Source organism: Ischnura elegans, chromosome X (assembly GCF_921293095.1).
Source record: "Ischnura elegans chromosome X, ioIscEleg1.1, whole genome shotgun sequence".
NCBI classification, from domain to species: Eukaryota; Metazoa; Arthropoda; class Insecta; order Odonata; family Coenagrionidae; genus Ischnura; species Ischnura elegans.
The window spans coordinates 54,341,150-54,348,791 of NC_060259.1; the positions used below are offsets into that span (position 1 = coordinate 54,341,150).

At 40.0% G+C, this 7,642-nt stretch overlaps 1 long non-coding RNA gene across 1 annotated transcript in view; it reads right to left on the reverse strand.

The window, feature by feature from the left end:
- The window catches only part of LOC124171684, a 223,240-nt gene extending 220,144 nt beyond the window's left edge, over positions 1 to 3,096 (reverse strand). Inside the window, exon 1 of the long non-coding RNA XR_006867910.1 lies at positions 2,625 to 3,096. This is a non-coding gene — a long non-coding RNA (uncharacterized LOC124171684). The remainder of the gene's footprint in view (positions 1 to 2,624) is intronic.
- Between the last annotated feature and the right edge of the window lie 4,546 nt (positions 3,097 to 7,642).

The window sequence follows — 7,642 nt, forward strand, 5'->3', positions numbered from 1 at the left end:
ACAGTGGGTATATAATTATTTCGGAATATCAAATAGCTATCGAGGGCGCGAGATATTTTCAATGATGGGGATCAAAATATACAAAGCCTGTTGATGCCAATACCATGTGCCCCATGTTCCCATAAAGCAAAAACTGCAAGCTGGATAAAAGCGAGAACCTAATCGTTGTAGAAGACGTATCTAATCTGACAACCCGATATCCTAAAACAGTGTCAATAGAACTACCGTTTAAAGAATTTTACCTAAATATCATTACCCACACTCAGATTTTCTGAGATATAGGAATATATTTTTACGCAGTTTTCCTTATATACTTATGATCTATCGGTCTATAAAATAGCAGCCGAATAAGTTGAATCTCAATAATGTCTTGTCAACTTGGAAACAGACGGAGATTTATCAGATGATACAAGACCAGGAAAATAAATAAGAAATATCTGAATGACAAAGATGCGTACGTAATGCCATAAATTGGAAAAAAATCATCAAGAAAGTTCAAACCAAACCATAGAATGACAAAAGCCTTCACTTAAATAGAACCAAAAAGGGCCTAATGCGAAGTTCCACAGCTGGGTTGGAGCCTGGTATCTTGAATGACCAGCTGGTCGTGGTCACACAAACCCGACTGCATTGATTTTTCAAATAGCAGATTTTTTCGGGAGCACAGAAGTCTAAATGCTAAATATTTAAAATTAAGGACCAGAGCTCATAAAATCCCGGTGGAGTTGAACTGTCAAGGAATAAGCTGTCTCGCGCAGACGCACATAAGTTGAGATATGATTCATCTGCCTTTCTCGTTAGGGTCTTCGTTCGCCCCCTCCATTTCGATGAATGCCTGCGAAAAACACCCTTTGTGCTGAATTTCCCTACTCTCCACTCGAGAAGAGGAATGATTTATTTCCATATCATCACCATTTTTCCGCTTAATATAATAAAAGATGTCAACCTCGTCAGCTTTTATCTCACCGAAAACCGACGCAATATTACCGAGGCAGATATTAATAAAAATTATATTCATGAAAGATATACCCACGCATACCGCGTTCTAAACACATAAACTTTGACTCAGAAAACTTTAAACATTATTTACCAAATATCAGCTTGAGTAGGATAAGATCAACTTCAGAGATCAAAGTAGTATGAAAATTTAAAAATCCAGTACACTCAAAACAGGTATCTTATCGCTTATCTTTCCGTTCTTTATTTTTCGCAAAAATATGAATCAGTAATATAATTAATTCAATGATTTCTGTGTCGGTAATTATCAATTTCCGTAATTTTGGGTGCCCGAGCCAGATACTACTATGCATACAACTTCAGAAAAAGTCATTGACTCAAATCTGGAGAGAAATCAATGCAGAGGAAAATAAAGAAATTGTTCACACTCAAAACTTCCCACTTCCTTGATAATTCAACATCTTCCTTCACCGCTGTAAATATTTTGATACAGAGAGCCTAAATTTTTTGTCGAAAGAGAATATATTTTCCTGCAATTCCAATAATTGCAGTTAAATATCCATTTAAAAGGTCAAAAAGGACAAACGATTGCTCTAAAACCATTTTAGGCTAAAAGTCATGAATAATAACTTACAAAAAAATTGGAAATGATTATCAAGTTATAATTAACACATACATAATATTATTCGACTCTAAGAACCTTACTCAGCTTACGCCCCCGTGCCATTTACTTTTACAGGAGATTAGTTGAGTATTTGGTTCTTTTTTTGAGTATCCACTTTAGATAGCAAGAGTTAAAAAACATTTTCTTGAACTCAAGCATATCTAAGAGCTCCCGATCTAAATTACATCTTTCTGAATCATTTATATTCATAAAACTGTTTTCCTTGGAAGAGCGCAATCAAAGTTCCTTAATCTTTCATAATTAGAAGCGGTCTGTATTAATTTGGTCGGGGAATTCCTCAACTTTTTCGTGGCTTCCTGACGAAAGAGGCTCCAAAATCAAGTTTCTGAGAATCACACTTTATACTTCAGTCGGAGGCAACAAATAAAATTATTTTCATCAATATCTAAAATATTTACCAAGAATATTTTATCGATATAGGAAAGAAAACTAAATTTAAGCATCAGAAATAAAAAATGAACTTTTCCACGCGTATGAATAAAATGATGATAGACTGTTCCACACAATTCAAAGTTAATACTCGATACACTCATAGGCTATAAATGAAGTTCTGGAGAATCACATTTTACACTTCAAACGGAGACAACAAATGAAATTTTTTCATGAAAATCTAAAATATTTTCCAAGATGATATATCAGTATTGGAAAGAAAACTGATCCAAAGTCGCAAAAATAACAGAGAACTTTTCCAAGCCTAAGAATAAAATAGTAATAGACTGTTCCACACAATTCAAGGTTCATATTCGACATACGCATTAAACTATGTATTTCGGAAAAATATATTCCTGATTAATAAAAACTAAGACACAGCAATCGCCGATAAAATCAAATTAGAGGTAAATTAAAACTTCCCGCCAGGGAAGCGATCCTCCGACCCTCCGATTCGCACACCGCGCGAAGAACACAGAAGGCGTAAACAAGCGCCGAAAATTGAAAAGCCGCGTGGACACAGGCCAACAATAGTGTTTTGGTCGCAACTCACCTCTCCACCCATCCGTTCCTACGCCAGTCCTTCAAAGAATCATTCACTTTTCTGCTACCTCAGGGACGGAAGCCGGCGAGGTCCTGGACGTCCCAATAAGGGACAACCTGCCTCGCTAACTACTTCCAAAAAACAACAATGAGAACAACACCAAACTTCGTCGAAACACTGTTACTTTAAATCAACGGGGCCACTGAAACAGGTCCTCGGGGACTGACGTCTCAAACGTGGGGACAAATACCACGATGAAGCCCGAACCAGGAGGTCCCATGCTTCAACACAATAATAACACACGGAAGAGATCCCACACTCTGCCCGTTCACCGAGAGGTTCGACCGCGGCGTCGCAGACGACCACCGCGGAGACGCCGGCGTTTGACGGGTATTCGCGCGCGCGTCGCGATGCGCTGCCAAGGGCCTCCGCGATCGAAAAGGCACACCGGCGATGGAGCCGGCCCGATTCTCACTGAAGCACCAGCGGCGGGCCGCTAGCACGTTCTGTTCGGAGGGGAAGCATTTGCCGGGCTCCATCCTCCAAGCGCGCAAGGCAGGAGAGGACGAGTCAGCCAATCGCAGAGGACGGCTACGTCACACGCCCCCACCCCGGCCCCCCTAAAAATGCCCCGGCGCCCCCACCTCCCCCCTTTCACTCTCTTCTCCTTTGCTCCTGCTTTACCACCTCAAACCGAACCCCCCCGACTCGGCGAGTTAGAGGATTTACGCCGATCCCTTCCTCCCGCACCTCCCTCGACCATACACCTACATCTCCTCCACTGAGGATCCGATAGGCCCGCACCAAGTGACTATTTTCCACAAGATATTTTTTTAATCTTCCGAGGCTAAACATTTTCAGTACTTCTACAAGGTTACCTCAAGTTTCTCAAACCACTTTCTGGTAGGAAATCTGTAAGCACTACAAGGCAACATATGCCAATATTTTATTTTATCTTCCGATGCTAAACATTTTCAATCCTTCTATGGTTACCTCAAGTTTCTCAAACCACTTTCTGGCAGGGAATTTTGAAGCACTCCAATGCGGCATACCCCAAAAATTGAGTTCTACGGTAATTTAGTTTTCTTGAGGAATAAAGCTGTTCCCAATAAGTCCCTACTCAAATTTTTACTATCCGGCGGTAAAAAATAGTTTGAGGATGACCTGCTTTATTCTGGTAGGGTTGTTTTCGCGGTAGGATATTTTTGTGATGGATTTGCGTTCTGCATAAAGACAGAGATGGTTATCGTTAAGTTAACACGTCTTTCCGTATATTTTAACTAAAGTTCCACATGTCAAGCGAACTATATTGGCTTTATTTTTTTCGTCAGCTTATTTACAAAATATTCTCCATTTCTTTCGACCATTAATTATGATCAGAAAAAGTTGATGCACTGAATGGTTAAGGCCTTTACGTCGCACCGTTCCATTTTAAGTTAGGATAATAAAAACTTTTCGTAATACAAATTACCTTTCACGGTAGACTTGTTTCAATGCACTCGTATTGAAAATGATACGCCATATCATAAACTAGTTGGCATTAAAAATAAATTTGTGGAAAGCAAAGTTTTAATTTTACTAACCTACTAAAAGTTGAATTTGTAATCACTGGTATGTAATGACGATGCTGTGGATGGTAGAGGGGACAGTTTAATTTCCTTTCGCCCGTAACAGTTATCATAGTTATCATTAATATTTGAACAACTCCAATATAAAACGAAGAAGAGATAAAACCGCATTCAGAAATCCTTTTGCATGATGAAGATCCGTACAGCTGAATAAAAAATATTTTCAGTCCCATCATGCCAATAACGGGAGTAGTTACCAAGCAAAATATAAATATGCAGGAATAAACTTTTAAAAATCAACATGAAGTTTATATGTTTCTACAACTTTTCCTCTGAGCTTTAATATCCACTCATTGAAGGTATAATAATCTTTGTAAATTAGTGTTTATTATTATAGACTTAATTTAATTATTTCAATCGTTACGTTTGACAGCTCCCTTCCATAATGGTATCATCATTTCATCATCTCATCATATCACCATTAGTTCCATGCTCAAGCAAAATATTAATGTTTACCGGTGGAATCTTCTCGGGTTTTCTAACGATTTAGTTGTTTGCAGGCCGACTTTTCGATTGCTGCTCTGCCATCGTCCTCGGGGCATGATGCCTGAGGCCCAGAGGGCAATGCCCTGAGGACGATGGGATGCCACAATTTAAATAATATATTTATTTAAACTACTCGACTCGACGTTCGTAATGCTACTCGAAACACTTGAGTCGAGTACCAACTACTCGACTCGAATCTTCGAGTACTCGCACATCCCTAAATAAAACCATACATTAATTTTTAATCACTCTAAGGTGGCTGCCACGGAAGTTTAGCTCCATAGGCACCAATAAATGAATTTACCTCTGGTAATATGTCAACAATTTAAATAATATATTTATCTAAACTACTCGACTCGACGTTCGTAATGCAACTCGAAACACTTGAGTCGAGTACCAACTACTCGAATCGAATCTTCGAGTACTCGCACATCCTTAAACAAAAGCATACATTAATTTTAATCACTCCAAGGTGGCTGCCACGGAAGTTTAGTTCCATAGGCACAATGAAATGAATTAAGGGGATCGGGTTGGTGTGGTGTTGGCTTCCCTCCCAGTGGTCTTGGGTTCAAATCCCGGCGGCGGCAGAGAATTTACAGAGACTGCCCGATCCCTGCTTGAATGTTGTGTGGAGGACATTTCAGGACAACACTCCGTCCGTCGGATGGGACGTTAAGCCGATGTCCCCTTAGCGCCTTTCGTTAAGAGCAGGCTAATGCCGACGCCGGGTTTGTCTGCGCCCTTCCTAACATAACCTTCCCTCATGGAGCAAATGACCTAAGCTGTCGGGTGCCTCCTTCAAATACCATACGATACCATAAATGAATTAACCTCTGGTAATATGCCAACAATTTAAATAATATATTTATCTAAACTACTCGACTCGACGTTCGCAATGCAACTAGAAACACTCGAGTCGAGTACCAACTACTCGACTCGAATTTTCGAGTACTCGCTCATCCCTAAGCAAGACCATACATTAATATTTAATCATTCCAAGGTGGCTGACAGGGAAGTTTAGTTCCCTACAGCAATAAAGCTGTTTCCAATCAACCCCTTCTCAAATCTTTACCTTCCGGCGGCAAACAAATACTTTGGGGCTGGTCTGCTTTATTCATGCGACACATAGCGGATCCTCACTAAAGTGAGGTGTAGCGTTTGAAGCGCTGGAGAAGCGGTGTGAGAGGGGGGTCTCAACACCCCTCCCGCTCCCCTACTCCACCCTTTTCAGCCCGCTATGCGAGCAACGGGGTCATGAGAGCGATAGCTGGCCCGCGTTGTGATTTCTTCATCGATTTTTCTGTGCATTTCCTCGGGATATCCTTCTCAACCCCCAAAACTTGTTCATTTTTTTCTTCATTTCTCCGAGTCCTGGAATGCGTTCGTAAAAACCAGTAAATACGAATCGGGAGCGAGATGAAAAAGACACTCTCTTATGAACTCGAGTGTAAACCTAACTTCCATTCCGAAGGGTTTAAGGGGTCAGTGGCGTCCGGCTACGGTCGGCTGACATCCGGAACGTAAAGGGGCTCTTTCGGTGATAGAAATACCTCTCTATGGAAAATACGCCCGCTTTTATGCTATATTCATTAATGTGCGGACTTCGGGTTGAAAGAAATGATCACTTACGGAGGGTTTTCTTCGAAAAAGTGTAAAGGCGTGATACGAAAAGGTACACCCCTAATTAATCCAAGGTCATACCTTACATACCCTTAAATGTTTACTTGAATAAAATGGTGAATTATGGAGCACTAAGCAATATCATTTGGTCGTTTTTTACCGTGATGCTCAAATCTTCTCCGCGAATTCCGAGAGATTTTAATGAGATGGATTGTAATTACACGTCTGCCCACATCATAGGCCAGTAAATGTGAAGGCATTGGTAATTACCTAAATAGTTAGTAAACTTCACATATGAAGGAATCATTAATAATGTTTTGATATCCATAATTTAGGTGCATACCAGGGAATTTAAAAAAAGTGTCTTTCAATTATTTTTATTGAGATATTTTTATGCTTATATTTTCCTTTATTTTTCATCATTTAAAAAAGATTAATTAGTGAGTATCAACAATCTTCTGCTCTGCTCATGATGCCCAAGAACGTAACATTCACTCCCCAATTTAACTTCACGGCATTTCATTTAATCGACGTTCAATCTCATTGGTCGAGAGAGATTATTGGCGATCCTTCATTTAAGGCTTATAAAATAAACCTTACTATTTCTAATTCATAATACACCATGCAGGCTGATCCACGATTTGTTCCAAACATCATTTCTCAAAAGTGATTCCGTGAAGTGCGAAACATTAATTAGTGCACAAAAAGTGCATTAGCTGTTGCTTTAGGTATTACGCGAAGCATTTCCGGTGACGCTTAGCGATTCCACGCCTAAACAGTATGAAACAACTTGAGAAATATGCAATTAAACTTACTTAAGGGAGTGCTTCAAGTATCGGAAGAACGTGTTGGCGACATTGACATACGTCCCAAGGTCGGCTCATACAGGTATCTAGAATACCATCAAAACTATCGGATGAATCAATCCTCATTAAAGATAGCACTTCCAGATGCGTATAAAAAACGGGTCACTGAGTCGTAGCTATACGTCTACGGTGGTCCAAAATGGGTTAATTATGTGAAAATTTGCGATGTAGCACAAACCAGATAAGAAAGCGTGATACATCGAAAAATAATAATATTGATCTTCGTAATGAAATGTGATCGGTCATGGTGCGGAAACTCAAAAACTTTTTGCAATCTTAATAACAAGCATCAATGGGGGAGAAAATTTTCCGTTCAACTGCCTGGCAAGTCCTCGGTTTAAATCTAAGCTATACAGCACGTGCAAACCCAAGCTAAAACCCGTGCGGCGGCATTTTATGGAGACGAAATCTTCGTGGGAAACCGCAT